At 36.3% G+C, this 15,633-nt stretch overlaps 1 long non-coding RNA gene and 1 other non-coding gene across 2 annotated transcripts in view; both read left to right on the forward strand.

Annotated features, from left to right (window-relative positions):
• The window catches only part of LOC110195703 (uncharacterized), a 53,422-nt gene that overhangs the window by 15,480 nt on the left and 22,309 nt on the right, over positions 1-15,633 (forward strand). The gene's annotated exons all lie outside the window — the stretch shown is intronic.
• On the forward strand, positions 15,312-15,449 carry LOC144458117 (small Cajal body-specific RNA 3). The gene has a single exon (XR_013487669.1).

Genomic DNA, 15,633 nt, shown 5'->3' on the forward strand with positions numbered 1-15,633 from the left:
ACTCCTCAAATCAAATTCTGAAGAGGTAGAACCAACCAAAAATTAGGGTGAAACAATTTTCCACCCTAGGATGACTTAGGAGGTTGACAGAAAAGTTCTATCTCAGTAAGTGGACATCCAGCTTGGACGCCAGCATAGACCATGTGCACTAGGATGCCAGCAGTTCATCAGTGGCAGCAACAGCAGCATCAGGAGCTCTCAGGGTGGTTCAGACAACTGGTCAGAAGGAGATTACAGGGAACCCTTTGCTGCTACTTTGCTCATATGCAATTCTGGATCACAGTCCCAGAGGAAAGAAGAGCACTAGCACATAAGTGCTTGCAGCAGCAGAGGTGCAGGAGCCCTGGTCACAAGTTACAAACCATAGAAGAGTGCTTCTTGTCACTCACAGACCAGAATACAGGCCAGGAGAGTAGTGACCACACCTGTCCTTAGATCATACTACCATCGTAGAAGAACTGAAAACCTGTAGATCCCCAGAACTAGCTCAAAAACAGCAACACAAAAAAACTCAAAATTTGAGACGGTGGCCCCTTTAATATAAAGTTATAAGTCAAGAAATAGGTTGGAAAAATGAGCAAACAAATAAAAAAAAAGAACCTGGCCGTTGAAAGTTACTATGGTAAAAGAGAAGTTCAAGAGACAAACTGAGAAGACAAAAAAAAGTCAAAATAGTTACCAAAAACGAAAAAACAAATAAACAAAAACAAAACATGAATTGGTCATGGGCCCAAAAAGAATTCTTGGATGAGTTCTAAAAAGATTTTAAAAATCAAGTAAGAAAGGTAGAGGGAAAATTGAGGAATGGAATGAGAGTGATGCAAGAAAATCATGAAAAGAAAGTAAAAGATGCACCAAAAAAAATGCTAAAGAAAATAACATCTTAAAAAGCAGAATCGGCCAAATGGAGAAGGAAGTACAAAAGCACAGTAAAGAAAATAATTCCTTAAAGATTGGAATTGGGCAAGTAGAAGCTAATGATTGCATGAGACATCAAGAAATAATAAAGCAAAATTAAAAGAGTGAAAAATAGTAGGAAAAAATTGAAATATTTCATTGGAAAAACAACTGATCTGGAAAAAAATAGATCCAGGCAGGAGATAATTTAAGAATTAATGAACTTACGTGAAAGCCATGATTTAAAAAAAAAAAGCCTAGACATCATATTCCAATAGATTGTGAAGACAACTGTCCTAATATTCTAGAACCAGAGGGCAAAATAGAAATTGAAAGAATCCCCTGATTCCCTCCTGAAAGAGACCCCAAAATGAATACTTTCAGATTATGACCAAATTCCAAAACTCTCACATCAAGGAGAAAATGTTGTAAGCAGCCAAAAATAAACAATTCAAATATTGCAGAACTACAGTCAGGATAACACAAGATTTAGTAACTTCTACATTAAATAATCAGAGGGCTTGGAATGAAATTCTGGAGGGCAAAGATACTAGGACTGTCATTCCTATTAAAAACACTCGAAAGCATAGGAATAAATGGAGCTTTCCTTAAAATGATAAGTAGTGTCTCTCTAAAACCATCAGCAAGCATTATCTGTAATCAAGATAAGCTGGAAGCCCTCCCAAATAAGATCAGGGGTGAAGAAAGAATACCCATTATCACTGCTCCTATTTCAGAATCGTAATAGAAATGCTAGTGATAGCAATAAGAGAAGAAAAAGAAACTGAAGGAACTAGACAAATAGGCAATGAAGAAATAAAACTATCACTTTGTGGAAAGAATCAACTGAAAAACTGGTTTAAATAATTAACAACTTCAGCAAAATTGCAGGTTATAAATAAGTTCACATAAATCATTATCATTTCTAAATAGTACCAACAAAGTCCACCACGAAGAAATGGAAAAAGAAATTCCATTTAAAATAACTGCTGATGATATAAAATACTTGGACATCTACCTGCCAAGACAAAGCCAGGAACTCTATGAATGCAATTATGAAATACTTTTCACAAAAAAAGTCAGATCTAACAATTGGAGAAATGTTAATTGCTCATGTGGAGGCTGAGCCAGTATTAAAAAAAATATATGACAATTCTATCTAAATTTACTTATTCAGTGTGATACCACTCAAACTACCAAAAATTATTTTATAAAGCTAGGGGGGAAAATGAGAAAATTCATCTGGAAGAATAAAAGATAAAGAATATTAAGAGAATCAATGAAAAAAAATGTGAAGGAAGGTGGCTTATCAGTACCAGATTTCAAACTGTATTGCAAGGTGATAATCATCAAAATAGTCTGGTAATGGCTAAGAGATGGAATAGTGTATCAGTGGAATCATTAGGTGTACAGTACATAGTAGTAAATGGACATAGGAATCTAGTTTTTGATAAATGCTAAAATGCAAGATATTGGGACAATAACTCACTATTTAATAAAAATTGCTGGAAAAACTGGAAAGCAGTTTGGCAGAAACTCTAGGTATAGACCAACATTTGACACCGTTTACCAAGATAAGATCAAAATGAGGACATGTTTTAGATGTAAAGGGTGGTATCATATACAAATTAAGGTAAGACAGAATAACTTACCTCTCAGCATTATGTATAATTTATGACAAAACAAGAGAGAGCATTACAGGGAGTAAAATGGATAATTTTGATTACATTGAATTAAAAAGGTTTTACACAAATCTATTGTAGTCAAGATTAGAAGGAAGGCAAAAAACTAGGTAAACATTTTCACAGCAAATTTCTCTGATAAAGGCCTCATTTCTCAAATATATAGAGAACTAGGTTAAATATATAAGAATATGAGTCATTCCCCAATTGACAAATGGTCGAAGGATATGACTAAGCAGTTTTCAGAAGAAGAAATCAAAGCTATCTGTGATCATGTTTTAAAATGCTCCAAATCACTACTAATTAAAGAAAGGCAAATTAAAATAATTCTGAAATACCACCTTACAGTATCAAATTGGCTAATATATTAGGGAAAAAAAAGACAAATGTTGGAGAGGATGTTAATTGGGATACTGTTGGAGAGGAAAAATTGGGATACTAATGCATTGTTGATAGAGTTGTGAACTAATTCAACTGTTCTGGAGAGCAATATGGAACTATGCCCAAAAAGCTGTAAAACTGCATATCTTTTCATCCAGCAATTCCACTACAAAGTCTGTATCCCAAAGAGATTTTTTTTATAAATGGGAAAGGACCTGTATGTACGAAAATATTTATAGCCACTCTTTTTGTGGTGGCAAGGAATTGGAAAATTCAGGGGATGCCCATCAAATGGGGAATGACTGAACAAATTGTGGTATATGATTGTAATGGAATGCTATTGTGCTATAAGAAATAATGAGTAGGATGGTTTCATAAAAACAGGGGAAGACTCATATGAATTCATGCAAAGAGAAGTGAGCATAACCAGAACTTTGTACACAATAACAGCAATACTGTACAGTTATCAACTGTGAATGACTTAGCTATTCTCGGCAATACAGTGATCCAAGACCGTTCCAAAGGATCTGTGATAAAAAAAAAATGCTATCCACCTTCAGAGAAAGAACCAACACAGAGTCTGAATATAGATCAAAGCCTACTTTTTTTACTTTATTTTTTAGGGGGGGAGGTGGTCTCTTTTCTTATACAACATGGCTAATAAGGAAATATGTTTTACATGATTGCACATGCACATTGAATTGCTTGTCTCCTCAGGGAGAGGGGGGAGGATGAGGAGGAAAGGAGTATTTTCTTCCTTTAAAACAAATGCTAAAAATTGTTTTTATATGTAATTGGAAAAAAAATTTTTTTAAAGCTTCCTTAATAGTAGTTTCTAAGTTACTTGTTTCTAGAAGTCTTTACCAAATAGATTATTAGAACTCTGACATGTCCCCAGCTATAAGGACTCTTTCCAACATAGAATGACTCAAAGAGAGCAGTGATAGAGAATAGGAATACAGGAATGCTTTGTTTGTAAAGACATTTCTCTCCTACAAGAAGACAGCATTTTAAGTCCTCTGTGCCTTTTATGAATTCTTTTATATGTAGTGTTTCTGCTTTTGCTATGACAGCACTATTTCCAGAGTTAACTTCTGTACCTTTACCAAGTCAGCACATGTTCAGAAAGGTTATTGCTATCTGCCACAAGTAACACAAAGCAATAGACACGTGAGTCAGTATTGTGCATTAATAACATCTGCTTCTGTCTTGTCCCTCTAATTAAGTGCCTCTGTTCTAATCATTTAACATTTTATAGTGTTTAAACGAGATGGAAAAAAGATTGCTTTTTTCCCCTTTTCCAACACTTAAGGTTTTGAACAGATAATTTCACCTACAGGTGAAATGAAAGCATTGATGCAGATACACCCACATACAGTCTGTAATAATAATTGAAGTTTTCACATGAACTTCCATTTTATATTCACTCCTTCTCCTCCCTGTTAATGAAGTATTAGTGAAAGAATTGAATGGGACAGTAGCTCTGAAACTTCAGATCAGTAGATCTGCCTGGATATTTTTCCAAGAGTGAATCATTCTTGTTAAGATTTTGTCAAATTATACACCTAGGCAAATTAGATTATCCAGTATTCTTGGTTTATATACATTTTAAAGGAAGAAAATACTCTTTAGGTCTCAAGTCATATTATGTCATCAGTAAATAAGGATTATTTTGTCTTTTTGCCTCTATGCTTTTAAATTTCTTTTTCATTTTATTAGAACTTTTTAAGAACTATATAAAATGATAATGGAAAAGGTGGCATCCTTACTTCACTCATATTTATTGAAAAATATTCTAGTGTATCTTCATTGCATATAGTGCTTGAGTTTCAGTAAAATTACAAATGTATTAACATTGAACTAAGAATTTGAGTGAGTTTTTCGTAGATGAATAAATAACAAAAGTAACTTCCAGTAATCTGTGAACCACAGTACATTTCACAGGGTTGAAACCTTATCTGTTTTATAATCAATACTATACTATTTCAGCTTTTATAAATATCAAATCCCTTGCTTCTTTGTGCTAGTGCTGCTTACACTTAGCCAGACTTTCTCCCACCATCCATCTCCCACCATCCATCTCTTCTACTCCTACTCATAGGCTACTGAACAGAACTGGGAGATATCTGAGTCCATTACAGATATAATATCTAATCTCAACAGAATACTTCCCCCGAAAAGTGAATCATTATGCTCTTTCTTAATTCTCTATCGTACTTTAAGACACAAGGACTTTTACGAACTTTCTCTTTTTTCTTAAAACTTTCCATACCATCCCTTTCCCTACCCTCTCATCTGAGGAACTCACCTCACACTTCACCAAATATATATATGTGTGTGTGTGTGTGTGTGTGTGTATACACACACACACACACACACACACATACACACATACATAGAGAGAGAAAATTTATTCTCCTCAAGCTGTCCCCTTCTCCACATGTTATATTTCTCTCACATAATTTCCCATAATCTCCTCCTTTTCTTCAATCTCTAAAGAATGATGGCTTTTCTCCTTACCAGGGCAAACCATTCTATATATACCATTGGTCACATTCCCTCCTGTCTTCTTTAACAGGTAGTCCTCTCTATTATCCCTATTCTCTCTCTAATCTTCAATCTTTCCCTTTCTCCCAGTATCTTCACTGAAGCCTGCAAACATTCCTGTGTGTCTCCCATCCTTTAAAAAAAAAAAACAACAGAACAAAACACAACAAAAAAACCTCTCACTAGACTAGCTATTATGCTAAATATTTCCACCCCTTCACAACTGAACTTGAAAAAAGTTGTCTTTCTTTACCCAGTGCCTCTACTTCTTTCCTGTCACTGGATTTTAAACCTGTACTAGAGGTACTACATGACCATTGAACTGAAACTACTCTCTCCAAAGTTACCAATGATCTCTTACTTGCCAAATCTAATGGCCTTTTTTTCAGTCCTCATTCTTCTTGACCTCTCTGCAGCCTCTGACACTATCATTCACCCTGTTCTCCTGGATACTGTTTTATGGAGGTTTTTTTTTTTAAACACTGCTGTCTTTTCTTTTTTTACGTGTCTAATCTTTTCTCAGTCTCTTATACTGAGCCTCCATCCATTAACTATGGGTATACTCCAAGACTTTGTCCTGGGCTTTTTTTTCCCCCCTTTTCTTTCTAGTCTCTCATTTAGTGATTTCATCAGTTCCCCGGGATTTGAATATCTGTGCAGAATATTTCCAGATCCTTATATGTCTAATTGTAGTTTCTATCCTAAGCTCCTCTCTCAAGTCATCAGCTATCTGTTACAGACATTTTAAGCTGGTTGGTATGGTAAGTATCTCAAACATAACATGTCCTAAACAGAAGTTACTCTTTCCCCAAAGCCCACCTATCTTCTGAACTTTCCTGTTATTATAAAGGATGCCACCATCCTTATGGCCTCAATGTCATCCTCAGCTCCCCTAACATTTCCTTCAGATATCTAGTTACTTGCCAAACCTGTCTGTACAACATCTCTTGCTTACAACCCCTTTATTTTGTCTCTTGTGCAGCAGCCATCTTCATTCTGGCTATAATCAACCTTTTGCATGGATTTTTGTGATAAATTTCTGGTTGCTGTCCCTGCCTTAAGTTTCTCTACACTGGTCCAATTCATTCTCCACTTAGCTGCCAAAATGACCTTTATAGATCTCAGGTCTGACTATATCACCACCTGTACCCACTATCCCCTCCGGAAACACACACTCTTAATAAACTCCAGTAGCCCCGTATTACCTCTAGGATCAAATATAAATTTCTCTATTTAGCTTTTAAAGCTCTTTCTCATCTGGCCCCTTTTTAACTTTCCAGTCTTCTTACACATTATTCTCCTCCATGACACCTGTGGGCCAGCCTTACTGACCCACTTGCTTTTCCTCATACATGATACTCTCTCTTCATGCCTTTGCACTAGCTGCCACCATGCCTTGAATGCTTTCCCTCATCACTTCCACTTCTTAGAGTGCATGGCTTCCTTCATGATTCAGCTCAAGTGCTGCCTTCTATAGATTTTTCCTAGACCCCCAGGAGCTAGTCTTTCCTCTAAAGTAACTTTGTATTTACACTGTGTGTATCTTATATGTACCTATATATGTATGTGCTTGTTTTCTCTTTAGGATGTAAGCTCTTTGAGGGCAAGTACTTTTCAGTGTTGTTGTTGTTGTTGTTTTCCCTTAGCATTTAGCCTTAGTGCCAATCAGCTACCAAGCATTTGTTAAGCATTTAGTATGGGCCAAGAACAGTGCTAAGTGTTGGGGATATATAGAAAGGGAAATACGTGGTTTTTGCCCTCAAGGAGCTTGGTGTAAGGGGGAAGACAGATAACGGTATCTGTTAAGATATAGATAAATACACAGACAGAACATAAACAGACAGAGGACAAATGAATTTCAGATAAAAGCATTGGGGTTGGGGTGGGGTGACTAAAGAGAGAGAGAGACCAGAATGGGGGATTTAGGCTGAGCCTTCAAGGAAGCCAGGAGGTAGAGGTGGAGGTGAAGTTGAAGAGAGAGTCTTCTAGGCATAGAGGAGAATCTGTGGAAAATCACAGATTGATTGTCATATGCAGGGAGCTACAAGAAAGCAGTACTACTAGATAATGGAGTACATGGATAGGAGTTAAAGTGCAAGAAAACTGAAAAAGGAGAATGGGGGTAGTTTGTGAAAAGCTTTAAATACCAAACACAGGATTTTAGATTTGCTCCTAAAGGTGATTGGGAGCCATTGGAGTTTATTGAATGTATATGGCAGGGAAGAGGAGAGATGGATGGACATGGTCAGGCTTAAGCTGTAGGGAAATCAATTCAGCAGCTGAATGGAGAATGGATTAGAGAGAGACTTCAGGCAGGTAGACCAAGCAGCAGGCTATTGCAGTAGTCTCAAGAGTGCGGTGACCAGGGTGGTGATGTAAGTGGGGAAAAGAAGATGATGTAGGTAAGAAATGTTGTGAAGAGAGAAGCAACAAGACGTGGCAATGTATTAGATGTGTGGAGTAAGTGTGAGAGAGGAAGAACCTCAAGTTTGAAGCGCGGATGACTAGGGGGATGGTAGTACCCTTGACAACATAAGGGAGTGTCTGGGAAAATGGCTTCTTTTTTGCACATATTAAGCTTGGGATGTCTTTGAAACATCCTATTCCAGATATCTAAAAGGCACTTGATGATTTGATGCAGTCAATTTGGAAAGAGGTTAAGACTGGATATATTAATCTGAAAATCATCTTCACAGAGATGATAATTGAACCCACAAACAATGATGAGATCACCAAGTGATATAGTATAGAGAGAGAAGAGAAGAGGGCCCAGGATATATAACCTTCAGGGACATAGTTAGTGGACATGACCTGGTTAAAAAAACCAGCAGAGTTAATTGAGAAGGTGGTATGAGAACCAAAAGAAGGCAGTGTCACAAAAACCTAGAGAGAAGAGACTCTCCAGAAGTGGGTGTTCTGATTGGCAGTTTCAGATGCTGCAGTAAGGTAAAAAAGAATGAGAATTGAGAAAAGACCATTGGATTTGTCCACTAAGAAATCGTTGGTAACTGGAGAGAACAGTTCTAGTTGAATGATATGGTCAGCAGCCAAACTGCAGAAAGTTTAGAATCCAAGGAGGAGAAAGAAATTGGAAGCAGTGACTGTAAACAGGTTTCTCAAGGAGTTTAGCTGAGAAGGGGAAGAGAGGTACAGCTGTTGGGAATGGGAGAATCAAGTGAGGGTTTTCTAAGGATGGGAGAGATTGTCTGACACGTGGAAAACACTTAAATGCTTATTGATGCAAGAATACAAGGTAATTGGTTTTGGGGTTTTGGTGGAGTATTTTTTGTAAACATATATTTTATCGTGTATTTGCAAAACATTAATAGATGTATTACTAATTCACCACACTTTGTGGGATTTTAGAGTTGAAAGGGACCTTAGAGATCCTTTAATCTAATTCAGGAGTGGGGAAACATGGCCTTCTGGCCCTTTGAATCCAAACTTCGCAGAACAAATTCTCTTAATAAAAGGATTTGTTATGCAAAACTTGGACTTAGTCATAAGGCTGCACTTGAGGACCCAGAAGGCCACATGTGGCCTCAGGTTCCTCACCCGTGGTATAATTCTTTCATTTTATGATTGAGAAAACTAAAGTCCAGTGATTTGTGATGTGCCCAAGATTTCATAAGCAAAACTAGGATTTAACCTAGGTCTCTTGGCTCAGCTTCCAGAGTTCATTCCTCTACATCCTCTAAAGTAATGTAATGAAACAAGAATTCTTGCTTTAGATCTATTTTGCAAGGAATCTTTGGTTAAAGAAATAATAGATGTTACTTGCTAGGGGAGTTGTCTAGGGAAACAAAAAGTCAATTAGTGCTTTATCCATTTATGATATCCAGGGAGCCAAAGCAGGTGGGGAGACTTGGGGCAGTCAGTATGAAGAGGGTAGGAAAAGTTTCTGTCCACAAGAATTCTTAACATCTTCTATTTAGAGGTACTTAAGATAATCTTTCAAAAAAAGGCAGAGCCTCTCCTCATTTTCATGAGCAGTGATTTTGCATTATTAGCTAAACTTTGAAATTTGAATTCAGTTTAGTTTTTTAAACTCCAAGTGGTTTCCTGTCATGATACATAAATGATCTGATTCCAACTTGCCTGCTGCTAGCTGTGACAAAGGTTGCTGAATTGGCCAAATGGAAAAGGAAGTCCAAAAGCTTATTGAAGAAAATACTTCCTTAAAAATTAGAATAGAGCAATTGGAAGCTAGTGACTTCATAAGAAATCAAGACATTGTAAAAGAAAAACAAAAGAATAAAAAAAATAGAAGACAGTGTGAAATATCTCATTGGAAAAAGAGTCTAGACATCATCTTTCAAGAAATTATCAAGGAAAACTGCCCTGATGTTCTAGAACCAGAGGGTAAAATAGAAATTGAAAGAATCTACTGATTACCTCCTGAAAGAAGATCCCCAAAGGAAAACTCCTAGGGATATTGTAGCCAAATTCCAGAGTTCCCAGGTCAAGGAGAAAATATTGCAAGCAGCCAGAAAGAAATAATTCAAGTATTATGGAAACACAATCAGGATAACACAAGATTTAGCAGCTTCTACATTAAAGGACCACAGGGCATGGAATACAATATTCCAGAGGGCAAAGGAGATAGGATTACAGCCAAGAATCACTACCCAGCAAAACTGAGTATAATCCTTCCGGGGGGAAAATGGTCATTCAGTGAAATAGAGGACTTTGAAGCATTCTTGATGAAAACACCAGAGCTGAATAGAAAATCCGACTTCCAAATACAAGATTCAAGAGAAGTATGAAGAGGTAAACAGGAAAGAGAAATCATAAGGGACTTATTAAGGTTGAACTATATACATTCCTACATGGAAAGATGATATTTTTAACTCATGAGACCTTTGTCAGTATTACGGTAGTTGAAGGGGAAAAAAATCTATCAATGTATGGATAGATTGATAGATAGAGGGCACAGGGTGAGTTGAAGATGAATGGGTGATATCTGAAGAATAAAATTAAGGGGTGAGAGAGGATTATACTGGGAGAAGGAGAAAGGGAGAGGTAGAGTGGTGTAAATTATCTCACATAAAACAGACAAGAAAAGGCTTTTACAGTGGAGGAGAAATGGGGGAAAGTGAGAGGGAATTTGGCTTAAGGAGGGAAGAACATACACACTTAATTGGATATGGAAAGTTATCTTACCCTACAGGGAAGGAGATAAGAGATCAGGGGGAATGATAGAGGTGGGGAGGGCAGATTGGGAGAGGGGGTAATCAGAAGCAAACACTTCTGAGGAGGCACAGGGTCAAAAGAGAGAACAGAATAAACAGGGAGAGGGATAGGATGAAGGGAAATATAGCATGACTACTATGAAAGTGTGTTGCATGACTATGCAAGTATAACCTGTAGTGTAACCTGTATTGAGTTGCTTGCCTTCTCAATGAGGGTGGGTGGAGAGTGAAGAAGGGAGAAAATTTGGAGCCCAAAGTTTTAAAAACAAATGTTAAAAAATTGTTTTCACATGCATCTGGGAGATAACATATACAGGCAATGGGGTATAGAAATCTATCCTGCCCTACAGGAAAATAGAAGAGAAAGGGGATAAGAGAAGCTGGGGTGGGAAGGGTATAGAAGGGAGGGCAGAGTAGGGGAAAGGGTATTCAGAATGCACGCTGTCTTGGGGTTAGGGGAGGGATGAGATGGAGAGAAAATTTGGAACTCAAAATCTTGTGGAAGTGAATGTTGAAAACTAAAAATAAATTACTGAATCTTTAAAAGAAAAGTTAGACATGTATAAGTCATCTAACTCAAACTGCTCTTTGATGAAGAGGTCTCTTGTACAACCTTTTTTTTGAATACCAACTCCAGTGACAAGAAGCTTCTCATGGAATTTAGAATATGTGAAAACATTCCATTCTGTTTTAATAACTTTAATTATTAGAAAATTCTTCCTTAAAAATAGGTTTCTCAAAATGTTGCACTTTGTCACAAACTCAAAAATTAGGAGATGGTTTAAGTAAGGAGCTTATTCAGAAGTTTGTAGTAACAAAATTGAAAAATAAATCTACGAGTAAATTCAGTTGATAAATTTCCCATTATTATCTGAGTAAAACCTCAAGAGACTCTCTTTCCTGCTCCTTTTGTTCTGAACATTTTCTGTCTCGGCTTACACATTTTTTCTACCCTAGTTTTGGCCAAATCCAATAAGGTATAGAATCACTTGCAGAAATGAGGAGCCCATAAGTTTTTCTGATATGTGACTGCATACTACCAAACGATGCTGAATTTGTATAGTTTATTTCCTGGTTGGCTATTTTGATGTGAGACAGGAAAAAGGCAGATAAATGATAAAGAAGAGAGATATGTCCTAGCAGGCTAGCTCCTTTTCATGTGACTTGTTCCACTCGGATCTCCAGAACTCCTTCTTAGATATGGTGATTATGTATGTCAGTTGTAGGGCCTATTTAATTCCAATGTCAGGAACCTTCAGTCTGTGCTTAAATTTAATATATTCAATCTAAATGTATTTTATGAACAAACTAATTATGCATAGTATTTTTACATCCTTAAACTAATAGTGACTTTGGATTTTGTAAAAAGGCACCAGCATTGTGAAAATTTCCATCCCTTTTCCCTGTACCTAGATTTACATCTCTGTGCCCTCCTATCAAATCCAATTGATAAATTATTCATCCCAGTAAAATAGCAGTTTTCAGTGTTTGGGGTTTATTTGGTTGTTTTTGCCAACAAGCCTTTGTCATCTAGCTGGAACTACAAAGGCTATTAAATAAGTGAAAATCTCCCACTTTAAAGTCCAATTCATTAAAGAATTTCAACAATTTGGATTGTAAGACCCATGGAAATTTACCCAATACATCAAAAATAAATTTAATAGAGTTTATTTTTTTTTTTTAATTTTTTCATAGACTTGTACTTCATGTAGCTTTTCTTACCAACCTGTTTTTTTTTTTAACTTAAACTAGCACGTATTAAGTATCTACCACGTACCAGGCACTGCGTTGAGCACTGGGCGTATAAAGACAAAAGCCAAAAAATTCCTGCCCTCAGGTTACATTCTTTAAATAAAATTTGTGTGTGTATAAATACACATATCTTTTCTATTTCCCTCATTTCCAAATATCTAATAATTATAGCTAACTTTACATGGCACCTCCTCTGTGCCAAATGCTGGCCTAAGTGTTTTGTAAGTATTATCTCTTTTGATTTGATCGTTATGACACCCCTGGGTGGTAGGTACTATTACCATCCTCATTTTACAGATGAGGAAACTGAGGCAAACAGAGTTTAAGTGACTTGCCCAGGGTCATACAGTTAGTAAGTGTCTGAGGCCAGATTTGAATTCAGGTCTTCTTGACTCTAGGCTCAGTGTTTTATCCACTGTGCCATCTAGTCGCCTGTTAAACTTATCCCTCCCCATGCCTAACCAGTGAGTCATCTCTTGTAACAAAATAAAAAAAGAGGACAGAAAAACAGTTCAGCAAACTTAACCAACACATCGCTGGAGTCTTAAAGTACGTACAATGTTTTAAACTTGTAATTGTCCACATTTACAGAGAAGAAAAGGAGTTATCATTTTCTTATTTTTTTCCTCTGGTCCAGCCCTGGTCTTTAAAATTATATAATTATTGATTTTGTTCTTTCCATTTACATTGTTGTACACTCATTGTTTGTGTTGTTTTCTTGGTTCTACCTCATTTTACATCAGTTCATAGAAGTCTATCCATATTTCTCAGCAGTCACTGTTTGTTAGTGCAGAAACTTTCTGTTACATTCAGGCACCACAGATTTTTTTTTAGCTGTTTCCCAGTTGATGGACGTGTACTTTGTTACCAGTTCTTTGCTACCACAAAAAAGTCCACTATGAATATTCCCATGTACAGTCTGTTCTGCTATAACATGTGTTTCAAAAACACAAATTTGTTCCAGCGTGATTAATATATGTTAGGGAACATTTTGATCACAATGAAAATTTCAGGTTTTCTTCTTCATTTCTTCCACAAAAAAAGCAAAAATGCAGAAAACTTGACCACTTTACAATTAACTCACAAGCTGCAACCCTTCTGATGCCCACTACCACAAGCAAACTTTAGGTCTTTTTCAAGGTATAGTGCCACATTTATTTTAAATCTTCTGGTATAGTAGGAGCTGTGAGTAGAGAAGGATCATTCCATACTACTGTCATTCCCACCTCCTTCTGCCATGGCAGTTATGGTCTGCCCAACTTGTTCAGGCCAAGCAGCAGCCCTAGGCTGGGGACCCAGGTGCTATTTATTTTAGTATTTATATTTTTTTTAATCATTTAATGTGAGTATGCGTACACGGATACAACGTGGATAAACCTCTACTACCATTTTTTATTCAATTGCTTTATTTTTTATGTGCTATTGACAAAGTTTTTGAGCATTGAGCCTCTGACCTCTTTTATCCCATGTGCTGATTTTGCATAGTGTGGAACACACTTCTGGGGAACACATTTGTCATGTTATAGCAGAAATTATTGTATATGAGAACTTTCTGTCTTTGACTTCTTTAGGGTAAGTGCCAGGGTTCTCTGAATCAAAGAACATGAACATTTTATTTCCTTTTTTAGCATAATTTCAAATTGCTTTCCAAACTGGTAGGACAAATTCACAGCAGGAAGCTTACATTTTTATTGGGGGAGTTAACTACCTGTAAAAAATACATATAATTCAAATGAAATCATGAAAAAAGTAGGAAAGGAGCAGTATCATCTTCAGACCTCAAATTATTCTTTAAAACAATAGCCATCAAAATTCTTTGGCACTAGTTTAAAAGTAGAAAAGCAGATCAATGAAACAGACCAAATAAGGGTGGATTATAATTGAGTTTAACAATTCCCTTATGGAGATATTTCATGCAAAGATTCTTTTACTGAATCTTTGTGTTGATTTTGTTAATGCAAAAACATTTCATTTTTGTGTAATTGAAATTACCTATTTTATATTTTGTGATAATTTCTATCCTCTATTTGGTTAAGAGTCCTCCCATACCTAAAGCTATGAAAAGTACCATGTCTAATTCTTTGCTAATTATTTTATAGTATGACTTAATATTCAGGCTATGAATCCATTTTTGGCTTATCATGGTATATGGTGTAAAAATTTGGTCTAAACCTAATTTCTGCCCAGTTGCCTTTCAGTTATCCCAAAGGTCTTGTTAAATTGATAATGCTTCCCTAAAGTAATTCCCCATCTGTACTCAAGACAACTATTGGCCTGTAATAGGAAACAATGATTCATAGTACTCTCATGGTTTAAAGTGTGGTAACAGATAATATTGCCTGAAGATTCAGAAGCTCTTTGATCTAAAATAGTAGCATACAATCATCGCCTTCAGCTTACTGTACCATAGCCACAATATTGCTGCTCTCTAATATTATTCAGAGGAACACTCCAAATCTAGAAATGTTGGGGTTGAATGTATTAGGGAATAAGTATTGAATGCCCCTGTCACATAGAGGAAAGTGTTTCTGCTTTTTTTTCCTTTTTGAATTTCAAAAATATTTCCCTACTGGATTCAACAAAATGGGACTAAAACTTGAGGCTTTTGTTTCATGTTTGTACGTGTCTGACTTTTTCTCTCATACACATTTTTTATAACCTTTCCTCTCTGGCTAAAAATGGTTCTGCTTTTGTATGCTGTGTGCTGTTTTAATGATTTTTTCTATTATCTGAATTCCTTTTTTCTTCACCTTATTTGAATGCATTAAAAATCTGTTTAAATGAGAATTTGATGTACTCAGAATGCTAGAATAGAAAAGGCAGTATGACAAAAGGCCTTTTAATAATGAAGTACACCATAAATGGAAGCTGCAGGGACTATCTGTGTGGACAAATGAAATACTTTTTGTCTACAATATGCAGCCTTCCTAAAAAAAAGTGGAGGTCTCTGTCTGGTTTAGGACAGCTGGCTAAGCTTGTTCGTTCCCCTCCATACAATCCTTCCAATGTCCTTCAAGACCTGCTTTATTCTTTCTTGGGTTACTCTGGGCTTTATCCAGACAGGTGTACTGGACTATGAAGAAAGAAAATAAGCCATTTGAAGAGGTTATGTTTGTGCCCATATCAGTTGATTTGATGGCCATCTAATTGATTATGTGTTTTAAAATGAACATACAACAATG

The sequence above is a fragment of the Phascolarctos cinereus genome, unplaced genomic scaffold (genome assembly GCF_003287225.1).
Source record: "Phascolarctos cinereus isolate Bilbo 61053 unplaced genomic scaffold, phaCin_HiC Scaffold_5;HRSCAF=322, whole genome shotgun sequence".
Classification (NCBI taxonomy): Eukaryota; Metazoa; Chordata; class Mammalia; order Diprotodontia; family Phascolarctidae; genus Phascolarctos; species Phascolarctos cinereus.